Raw genomic sequence first — 12,160 nt, 5'->3', positions numbered from 1 at the left:
AGGTAGGATCACAGTATCTAGCTCAGACTGGCCCAGACTCAGGCTGGCCTCAATCCTTCTGCAACAGACTACTAAATGCCAAGATTACAGGCATGATCCACCACATTCATCTTTAACATTAAATTCCCTGTTGTTTATTTTCTTTCAAGACGAAGTCTACTATTGTCCAGGATGGCCAGGGATTACCTTGAACTTCTGATCTTCCTGCTGTCACCTCCCTGAGTGTTGGAATTACAGGTGTGTACCCCTCCCTCCAGATGGTTTATGCAGTGCTGAGGATTGAACCCAGGATTTTATGCATGCCAGGCAAGTACCCTGTCAACTGAGTTCCATGGACAACTCTGAAGTATGTTCTTCCCTTCCTTCAAGTAATAAACCTGTATTAAAAAAAATATATTCACTTTCATTTTGTGTGTTTGGCCTGTATGTATATAAGTTTACTTTATACATGAATGATTCCTGCAGAGGCCAGAATAGGGCACTGGTTCCCCTGGAACCAGAGTGATAGGGTTGTAGTCCCCATGTGGTTGTTGGGAACCAAATCCAGATCCTCTCTAAGAGTAAAAGGTGCTCTTAAATGCTGACCCATCTCTTCAGAACAATAAGCCTGACTTTACTTTTATCAATGTGTTTGAACTTACTGGCTCTGCACTCACCAACTGGTGGATGCATTGTGTTTGATTACAAAATTGGAGACTCCATTTCAAAAGATCTGAAGATCCTGGATGAGAGGACTGAGCAGATGGCATAACAGGCTGCTCAATCTTCTCTCAAAAATCAGGCCTCAATTTCAGTTTCCTGAGACTGACCAGGCAGTTTCTGAGGAAAAGCCATGAGCAAAAGACAATCAATCTCCAACTCTCCCAACAGCATGAGGAGGCCTGATATGTGCAGTACAGGCCTGAGCCAGCCCCCACAGTCAGCATGTACTAGGCCAGCCAGCCTCCACAGTCAATAAGCTCAAGGTAATAATCAAATAAGGACAAAGCCTGAGACTTGTGCAGGCCTTCCGCCAAATGGAAAAACTGTAGCCCCAATCAGCTCCTAACTAACCCTAGCCAATTCGAACACACTAATATGATTGCCTCTTGCTAAAGCCAATCATATCTGAAATGACCTAACTGCCCTAGGAACTCCCCATAGCTGTGCGTAAAAGGAGCCCACAGGTCCTTCTTGGGTCATCACCATTTTGCCTTTGTGTAGGATGGTCAGCCCCAGCATCCTGGAATCTTTCTTGAGATAATAAACACTCTTACTGATTACATGAATGGTAGTCTTTTGTGGGACCCTGACACTGGGATTATGAATTCTTAGCAAAAATTCTCTTAAGTTACATACATACTTTTCTAAATCTCTCTCTCTCTCTCTCTCTCTCTCTCTCTATCTATCTATCTATATACATATATACATACATATATATATATATATATATATATATATATATAATGAATATGCCTGTGAGGCCAGTGGTAGAAATGTCTCCCTTGATTTCTCTGAAGAGTATATGTATTAATTTTATATCTTTAGACAGAGCCTTTCACTTGATCATTGAGCTCACTAATTTATCTAGTTGAGGTAGTCTCTGAAGATCCATCTTCACTTCCTGAGCACTGGGATTGCAGGCAGGCCACCACACCTATCCAGCATCTATGTGGGTTCCAGGGATCCAACCTCTGATCTTCATGCTTGAGCAAGTACTGTAGCTACTCATCCATCTTCCCAACCATGAGACGTTACTTTTCACATATAAAATTACTGAAAATTCCCCTTTTGTAAAGCTGGAACCTATATGTGTTTTAATAAAGAATACTAATTTTCAAGAAAACATAATGAGATACTGCAATCCCATTTAATATAATACATCTATACCATGTCCAAGTAAACATGCACTTCCTGTTCCCCAAAAGAAGAGACAAAGTATTTGAGTCATGTTTGCATTTCTTGTTCCCATAACTGAAGTACTGTCATGTAAAATTAAAAATACTTAAATATTATTTTAATATTAGTGTAAATAATGCACCTTTTGTTATATAATAATGGAATACATGAAGGAAGAAAATAAAGATATATGTGTATATATTGGAAGTGTATATTTTAGTGTATGTACTGATACAAATACACATAGCAAAAACAAATGTTTGACATGGAATAAAAGGGACACAATTACAACTTTCATTACTGCGATTGGTCATACGATTGTAGATTATATTTATAACTGCATTCTCCCATGATCCATTCTGTGTTCCCTTTGCCTGTAACAAACACTTCAGCTAATTACTTACCTGTGGAGTGAACTAAACCTTTATCTTAGGAAGGTCTAGAGCAGTGGTTCTCAACCTTCTGAATGCTACGACCCTTTAATACAGTTCTTCATGTTGTGGTGACCCCCAACCATAAAACTATTTCATTGCCGCTTCATAACTGTGATTTTGCTATAGTTATAACTGTAATGTAAATATCTGGTATACAGGATATCTGATATGTGACCCCAAGGAGTCATGACCTGCAGGTTGAAAACTGTTGCTAGAACATTAGTAGTTGTTGTCACTGTCCATTTGTTTTAGTTCCTAATTTTGTAATACTAGACACTCTGAAGAATCCCTGTATACTGCACACCCGCTTTATTCCCACCCTCGATGGTAAAGAAACGAGTCCAATTCCTCACAGGTAGTAGTGATCAGTCATTCATCTCAAGCAGAGTTACTCTTGGTTCATTCAGAGACCTGAGGACTACAAAGTAACTGAGCACGAGTCTTACCCTCTAGATCAGTGGGATCATTGTTGTGTCTCTTCAAGCTAACATTCCTGTCTTTGGAGTGAAGACTTTGGGCCAGGAAAGCATAAGGCCATAGGAACAGAAAGCACAAATTTTGCTAAGTGGTTATTGAGAATAATAGTGATTGACACACCCATTTTCATTCTGATTCCTTGAGCCATGATACATTCATTGCTAAGGAAGAAACAACTACATGCTGATTCGGAGCATGCAAGACCTTCTGGAGCCTGTGCTCCAGCCCTACAAAGTGTTGTTATAAAGTTGATGTTATAAATGAATCTTCAAAATGCCATTTGTTTTCTTTTTCTTTTTCTTTCTTTTTTTTTTAAAGATTTATTTATTATGTATGCAGCATGTATGACTGCAGGCCAGAAGAGGGCACCAGATCTCATTATAGATGGTTGTGAGCCACCATGTGGTTGCTGGGAATTGAACTCAGGACCTCTGGAAGAGCAGTCAGTGTTCTTAACCTCTGAGCCATCTCTCCAGCCCCCCAAAATGCCATTTTAAGCTTTTGTCAAATCTACTGCTCCAGGATGGTGAAAAATGCGGCAAGATCTACCACACACATTACACGAGTATAAAGCCCATTGCCATAATCATTGCACTGGGTAGTGAGTTGCAATGACATTGTGACAATAGACCAGGCACAGTGTAGAAGCATTGAATGCAGGAAAAGTAAATCCACATCCAGAGTAAGTGATTAAAGCTCCCACGGCAAAGTCTATCCAGGGCCATCCAACTTTATGTTCCTTTTGCCATTATCGCTCACTCTTACCATCCATTCCCAAGCATGGTTTCTGTGTTTACATCTGTATAAAATAGAAGTCTCTGTGTCATTATTCAGGAGCTGGTGGTCCAAAGAAAGTCTGACTGCAGACCGCAGCCTTTTCCCCCCACACTGGTCACACTTTGTATTTCATTTGCAGGCTTCTAGGACTTGAGTCTAATTACATGTCTAAAAGCAAAGAAGAGAGAAGTAGGATGTGTGGGTGTGTAAGTGTGTAGGTCTTGAAGGGAATCCACAGAGGCAACCATTACAGCTGCTCAGACAGAGCTGACCTAGTGCTCTCACACTGTGACAGTGAGGTTGATACTGTGGGAGAAGAGTGCTCTTCCATTAGCAAAGACTGGAATTTAGGAGCTCAGCTTCACCAGTTTCTTCCTGATTTTTTCCCCTTAACTCCCCATCCCATGTTATAGGATCTCTTTCTTTCCTAATCAGTGCCTTCACTTTGACATAAACATCCCATGAAGCAGGAAATTGAACTTGAGTTATTAATTTCATCAGACACAAAATGAAATTCCGCACATAGTTTTCAATGATTTCAGTCTACAGGTCTTCTTCAAGACACACATGTGATAGTCAAGATTTACCCTCTAACTCATCATTCTCATTGATTACTTTCTTCAGTCACAGTGAAACAACCAGAAAATTTCATTACATTTTTTAGTTTTTTTCCTCCTTTGTTTTCTATTGCTGTGACAAATACCATGAGTAAAATCAACTTTTGGAGGAAGTAGTTTGTTTCATCCTACAGCTTATAATACATTGTGAAGAAAAATCAGGGCAGGAACTCAAAGAAGGCATCTGGAGACAGGCACAGAAGCAGGGACCATAGAGAAATGCTGCTTGCTGGCTTGCTTTCCCCATGATTCCCTCAGACTTCTTTCTTATACCACCTAGGCCCACCTGTCTAGGAGCCTTGGAAGCCATTAGAAGGTCTCACAGTGGACTAGACCCTCCCAAATTCAGAAAATGCCCCTCATACTTTCCTACAGGCCAATCTGATGGAAACATTTTCTCAGTTTAGGTTTCCTTTTCCAAGATGACCTTAGTTTGTGTTGACAAAAACTGACCAGCACAGTTTCCAAAAGCTACCCAGCTCCCAGCTTCTTGTAATTGACTGCCTGTCAGTATCTAGTGCAGATCTTTTATGTATCTCTATGACCGCTTCACATCATGGACCATTATTGTGTTTGTGCATGTGTTTATATAAGGAATTGATGAACACAGTTATGGAGGCTGAGAAACCTATACCCCAATCTCCTTTCTGTAAGCTCAAGCCCAGGAGACAGTTCCAATGAGAATCTGAAGGGCTGGAAATCATGAGAAGCAGTCATGGCAATGGTAGTTTGAACACAACAGAATTAGACAGAAAGAGGGGGTTCTCACTTAGACGTTCCTCCAACCCCTGATGCAGCATCATTTGCTTGCTGTCATCCAGCACTGCTTCCAGGCTGCAGCAGTGGAGACAGAGCACACGACCTGCAAGGCCTAAAATATTTACTCTCTGGCCCATTAGGCAGCACACTTTATTCCACCTTGTCCCAAGACACTGGTTTTAAGAGTTTAATATGCACACAAGTCACCTGGGAGATCTTGTTAAAATGTTGACTTTGATCCAGAAGGTCAGGACCCAGTTTCATTTCCATCTTGATCCTCAGGGAGGCTATGCTGCTGGACTGCAGACTACTTCTGTTCCCAATTTTCTCTCTTGTCACAGCTCCTGACTGAAATGTCTCAAACATGTGCCTGTTTCAGTTTCTTTACATCCATTGAGCTTAGATCTCATTACTTCTGTGTACTCTCCAAATTGTACCAGTGGTAAGAGTCCTATGTCTTCCAGTACAGAACTAGTGCTAAATAAAATCCAAATCTTTGGATTGATATATCAAGCCAGACTGTAGTGCTGAAATTTAAATGATGCAAGCCCTTACATTAAAAACGACACTTCAATTATGAACTGAAAAGCTGCTTACTGTGCAAATTGCCTGGTGACTGCAGAACTAAAAATGTGAGGTTAATTTCCCATCTTGATAATTTCAGAGTTTGCTTGAGGAGATATTGATAAATTGTAACAGCTAATCCTGTATGAAAGTTTACAGACTATGAAAATGGTTTATTTTGCAATTAAGAATCCATGTATCCCAGCCTTTGTAAAGAATTATTTGAGTAGTGAAGTAAGATGAGGAACTTCTGCAGTCAAAAATTAGTCAATTTGTTTTGCTTTTCTCCAACTCAAAAGAAATTTCTACCTGAACTATTTCTGTATATCCTGAGAATAAACATGGTGTAGTTATGGACTGCTGAAAAGGCATCCTAGAGACATAAAAGGCAGCTTTAAGTGTTTGGCATTTCAAAAATCCTCATAGCAACTCTATCTCTACCTAAAATTATATACAACCATTTCACTATCTAATATATTTAGACATAATAAATGCAAATATTATAAAGAAATTACGTACATAACATTATTTCAGATCTTAATAAAGTATTTTAGTACTAAATATTCTTAAGAGCCAATGTATTTTTCCTTTAATCAACGTATTGTTATTGGCTTTTAAAATTTGTTTCTATTAATATTTGAATGTTAAAAGAACAAAGATCAGGAAGAAAAAAAGCAATCAGCCACCTCGGTACATCCCAATTTATCCACATGGTGGAGCCCTGTGGCTAGATCCTGGAGACTCTAGCTTTATTATACTCACTGTGAAACAAGTAATGGTGAAGCCACCCACCAAAATTCCTCCATGCGGTTTCCTCTGGCAATCCCTCACTTTAACATAGCGTAGTCTCATTCCAGCCCAGTCTGTCTCCTACAGCAGTGGGGCTGCGACCTTGGCTCTGCACTGGCATCACCTGGGCAGTTTTTCAAAGCCCTGTACTGAGGCTCCTTAGCCCAAGTGAACAGAATCTTTCCATAGTGCTAAACAGACAGTGACCAATTTTATGGATCCACAAATAGATCTATAATAAAATTGATGTTGTACACTTTATTACTGTAAATACGTTTAAAAAATTGAATCTAATTGCATCATATTTTTGGTATAACCATTCATTGTTTCCTCCATTGAAGGTAAAATCACGTGATGAACAAACTCATGCTAACAGCTGACCATTTCCTTTCTACTGTCCTCAGCTCCGTCTCCTATCCCAGTCTGTGCAGGCTCAGCCTATAGAGTTGCTTTCAGATTTCTAAACTCACCAGGTGTTTCTACACTCTTAAGCTTGTGCTTATATGCCCAACAATGAATATAGTAGGTAATCATTAATATTTATTGAACGGCAAAATGAAAAATGTAAATTGGCTTCCTCCTATTTAGGACGGGAATATTTATTCTGTGAAACACTTCACAAGTGTTTGCTTACATTCTAGTAGGTTGGAGCACAGAATGTGGCATCTGATCAGCAGCAAATCTGGCATATATTTTAAAGACTCTGTGTTCTGCCAACTGACTCAGTTTAGATGTAGCATTTGAAACTTTCTTGGGAACAGCTGTTTCTCTTTTGTCTCTTTTCTCACTCTAAATTTCTCAACCCCAGCATTAGTGTTTAGAGCCACAGAATGGCTACTTGCATGTGAGTTATGCTCCAGGCATGCTTTCTGAATGTGTGGGGCTTTGGAAAGCCATTCCCAATTTTGCTCTGATAATAGTTCTCATCCTAGAAATGTTACTGAATTTATCATCAAGGCCAGATTGTCTTCCCTGCAACTCACACATAGTGAGGACTGACATCAAACACAAGGTAACATACTGGACAAGTGCTCTAACACTGACCTTCACACTCTACCCTGTAAAAACATTTAAATGCTCTGTAAATCAGAGACATAAACTAGTACATTAAGGAAAAACACTAATATAAAATACTAATATATCTTCTTGCCAACAGAGCGATTAAAAGGTAATAATTATTTTTTTCTTGAATAACCAGTTTGTGAAGGTAAAACGGCCGAAGATTCAGAAAATTCATGTGGCCCTCGTTTCAAGGGAAACAAGATATATTAAGATTCTCTAAAGATATTGAAATTGATACAATGAAATGTATACATATATACATATATTTATATATTCTATTCCATCAGTTCTGTTTATGTATGTGTATACACACACACACACACACACACACACACACACACACACACACACACACACATATATATATATATATATATATATATATATAACATGTATTTCAGGCTGCAGCTCAGATTGTCCAACAATGGCTGTCTCCTGACTGACGGGTCAAGGATTCAGTACTTGTTTTGTCCACAGGACTGAAAGTCTCAGCTATCTCATTCTGGTGCTGGAGTCCCAGGAAGGTCCTAGAAAGCTGCCGGTTCTCAGTCAACATTGGAATCCCAAAGAAGTAGGTTCTCACACTGGTAAAAGAATGGCTCAGAAACAGGACAGATGAACTTGCCAGGGAGGTATGGGCAAGGAAGCAAGAAGAAAAACTTCCTTTTTCCATGTCCTTTTATGTGGACTGCCACCAGAAGATATGGCCTAGATTTACAGTGGATCCTCTGACCTCAAATAATCCAACCAAGAAAAAGCTGCTTGGGTTTTGGTTGATTCCAGATGTAGTCAAGTTGACCACAATGATTAGCCATCAAATGAGGGAAAAGCTTTCCAGCCCTGTGGTGGTTGGAATCAGAATGGCCCCCATAGGCTCACGTATATGAATGCTTGGTCTCTAGTGACTGGAATTCTTTTGGGAAGGATTAGGGGCTATGGTCTTGTACAAGAAAGTATGGGGGGGGGGGGCTTGACTTTTCAAAAACCCATGCCAGGCCTTGTCTTTGGCTCTCTGCCTCCAACTTGCCAATGAGATTTAACCTCTCAGCTATTGCTCTGGCACCATGCCTGCCTGCTTGCTGTCATGCTCCTACCCATGATAGTCAGGGGCTCACAATTGGAAACTGTAAGCAAGTCTTCAATTAAATGTTTCTGCTGTAAGTTTCTGTGGTCACGGTGTCTCTTTCCAGCAATAGAACAGTGACTAAGACACAGCTCTAAAAATGGCTTCTTATATTGTAATTGTCAGAAGACATAAAAGTGGTAGCAGCTGATCACAATATCTTGGTCTTTATTTTCAGGCCATCAATCAAAGTTGCTTGCTTGCTTTCCTCCTCCTCCTCCTCGTCCTCTTCCTCCTCCTCCTCCTCCTCCTCCTCCTCCTCCTCCTCCTCCTCCTTCTCCTCTTCCTCCTCCTCCAAATTTCCAGGAGGAGCTGAGTGAGTTGAGGACTCAAACATCAAACACTGTAAAACATATGTCTAAACACCACTCCAAACTGATGCTTTAATGTGGTACATTTTTCTTACATATACCAGTGAGTTGTTTGGCATGGAAAGGCTACCCTTTAATGCAAGCATATCGTGACATTGTTTGAATAAAAAGATGTAAATATCAGAACAAAATAATAATGTTCTGTTATGTACACAAATGTAGTCTTCAGAATAAGTCTTGTATAATGTCTTCTGGTGAATGAGTTTACTGAAGTTTTCAAGTTCTTGAAAATACATGTTTCTGAAAATGTTAATCATTGTTAAGAATTCAGATTCATATGAACATCTGTGATGCTTAAATCCATGATTAGAATATGGACAACATTAATGTGCAGTAGTAATCAAGGTGTTTTGCTTTTCTAATGTAAATTCAAGCATGCTGCTGAATCAATTAGCGTTTCTGTACCATTGAGTAGGTTTAACGTGATTCTTTATTAATGGCAATAAATACTAATGAATCCTATTTACTTGGTAATTTTAATTTTTATTTTTTGAGATAGGTTCACATGAAGTTTAAGCTGACTTTAAACTCACTGTGTGGCTGATGAAGACCTTGAACTCTGGAAAGTTTATTTCTTTTATTGACTATATTTAGGAAAATTATACTTGGTGATAAGAATATTTTATGGTTGATGATCCTTGAAAATTGGGATGTATACAGGATACATTTTGGCTATACAGAACAAGTATATATGTATTTAAACCCCAGTGTCATGCTCAGAAAAAATAAGGGGCTTTTAGCTATGTGGGTTCTGGCTCCCTACTTGGCATTCAAATTACATACTTGGACAACAGTTTGCCTTCCTTCTTTATAAAATATGAACTAAAAATACTGCCACTGCTACTACATAACTTTAAATGAAAAGTGGCTTACAATTGTTTCATATACTACTGTCAATAGTTTTTGCTTTTTTTTTTTTCTTCGTGGTGCCTTTTCTTTCTTCTGGGATTAACATTCTGCCTTTAGTAATGGTTTCTGATCATAGCACACCATAATGTGGTTTTAGAGTGTCAGCTCTACTTGCAATCTGTCGAGGTTGTTAGTCCTTCCAGAAGCTTAGAGGATGATAGGAGACTCCGAGGTCAAAGACAAAGGCCTGACTTTCTCACAGCACAGCAGTGAGCACCAGCAAACACAATTCTCCTTGTCAAGTCTCCGAGACAGGCCAAACAGATACCTACACATGAGGTGATCTGCTGGAGAGGATCCAGAGACAAGGGCTCAGTGACTAGCTACAAAATCTACTTGACATCAGGGTTTATATAAGTTTTACAATCTGGCATACAGAGCAAGACCCTGCAGGATATGGCAGACATTCCCAAGAGTGCCCAGGAATTGCTGTTTTGTGTTCATTCCAGGAATCATCTCTTTATATTGTTTTTTTTTAAATTAAATGCATCATTTCCTGTGAATTTCTTGTCTGTCATTGAAATAAGAAGGCATTAACTGGGTTGGGGATTTAGCTCATTGGTAGAGCGCTTGCCTAGCAAGCACAAGGCCCTGGGTTTGATCCTCAGCTAAAAAAAAGAAAAGAAAAAGAAAAAGAAAAAGAAAAAAGGAGGCATTAACCAAGGCAATTACTTACAATATATGGCTTGCTAGAGTTTGAATATACTGAAACTGTAGATCTGACCTCTGAAGTTTGCTTGTTTAATTCTTGCTATACATTTTCTCATGACTTTACATTGTCCATAGTTCCTCCATGATTACTGGTGTCCAAAGACTCCCTTAACATTGCAGCTATTCTTTCTTGTTAAACATAAATCTAAGATTTACCTAGTCAGTGCAGAAAATATGAACATCTAATTTTCTACTCTTACTAAATTTACCATTTGGAATTAAACAGCATTAACACAGGACTGTATCCCTTCAATCCCATCTTCTTCTTTTTTTTTTTTTTTTAAATGCAGGGTCTTTTTTAGAATCTCTTACATAACTGTTGTATTTGCATCATTTCCATCCCTTTCTCTCCCCAATGCAAACTCCTACCCAGTTCCTTCCACTCCTCAAATTATGACCTCTTCTTTAATTATTTATTACTGTCACACCCATAGATAATTTTATACATGTATGTATGTATCAACTTACCAAGTCCATTTGGTATTGCCCATACATGTGGTTAGGCCTGACTACTTGGGATTGGATAACCTGTCAGGGCCTCAGCCCTGGAGAGAACTGATTCTCCTTCTCTCAGTATTGCCTGTAGTTCTTCATCTAGAGCTGATGATGCCTTGTGAGAGTTTTTCCCATCCATGTTGGCATGTCAACTGATGTTGTTAAATTATACAGGTCTTGTTTGGGCAACCACACTGTCGAGATTTCATTGGTGCAGCTTTGCTGTGATGTCTAGAACATATTATCTGGCAGCAGGCATCCTGATCTTTTGGCCTTTACAAACTTTCTGCCCCATCTTCTGTGATGCTGACTGAGCCTTAGATGTAAGTGTTGCATTGCACGTGTACCAGTTGGGGTTGGGTACCCCACGATCATGTATTTTAAGCCATTGTGGGTTCTGTAATGCTCTACATCTTCTTTGATGAGGGATGACAGCTACACTTCATCTGTAAGTGCCAGGAAAATATGTTAAATACAGTTAGAAATGATGCTGGTTTGGAAAATGGCAGTCATACGTTCTTCTTGTTCTTCTTAAGAGTCTATGACCTCTACAGTCATTGGTAATTGGCTAGGTTTATAGTCCCAGGCACAAATTCACTCCTATTCAGTAGGGCTTAAGTCCAGCTAGACTGTTGTTAGTTGTCCTAAAGATAAAAGTTCCACTATTGTGCTATTGGGAGTATCTTGCCAGGCCACTCATGGTTGTGGTTCATAGGCTGTACAGATGGGTAGGACCATTGATTGCTTTTCTCCCTGGGCAAGTTGCATAGCACCCTCAGACATTGTGACTTCCAGATACAGTCCAGCTTTATTCCTCCAAGTCCTGAGTCCAAAGTGTGTGGTATTTTCAGCAATAGGGTCTTACCTTTAAGTTCTGCGAGGCAACCAATAGCAAAGGTGTGATGGCTGTTCTTGGTTGTCAACTTGACTACATTTGGAAATAACTGAAATCAAAAACTAAAGTGACACCTGTGAGGGATTTTTGCTTACTTTGAAGTAGGAAGATCCACTTCTAATCTGGATCTTTGAGGTAGGAAGACCAATATTTAATCTGGGTCTAGAGATGGGAAGATATACCATTAATCCAGGTCTTCTGAAATGGTAAAACCTACCTCTAATCTGGACCTGCTTTATGCTGAAAATCCTATATAAGGACATTAAAGAAGGAAGATTTTCCTCTTTGCTTACTTGCTT

Source organism: Onychomys torridus, chromosome 15 (genome assembly GCF_903995425.1).
Source record: "Onychomys torridus chromosome 15, mOncTor1.1, whole genome shotgun sequence".
Taxonomy (NCBI): Eukaryota; Metazoa; Chordata; class Mammalia; order Rodentia; family Cricetidae; genus Onychomys; species Onychomys torridus.
This window is presented reverse-complemented; position numbering follows the sequence as displayed.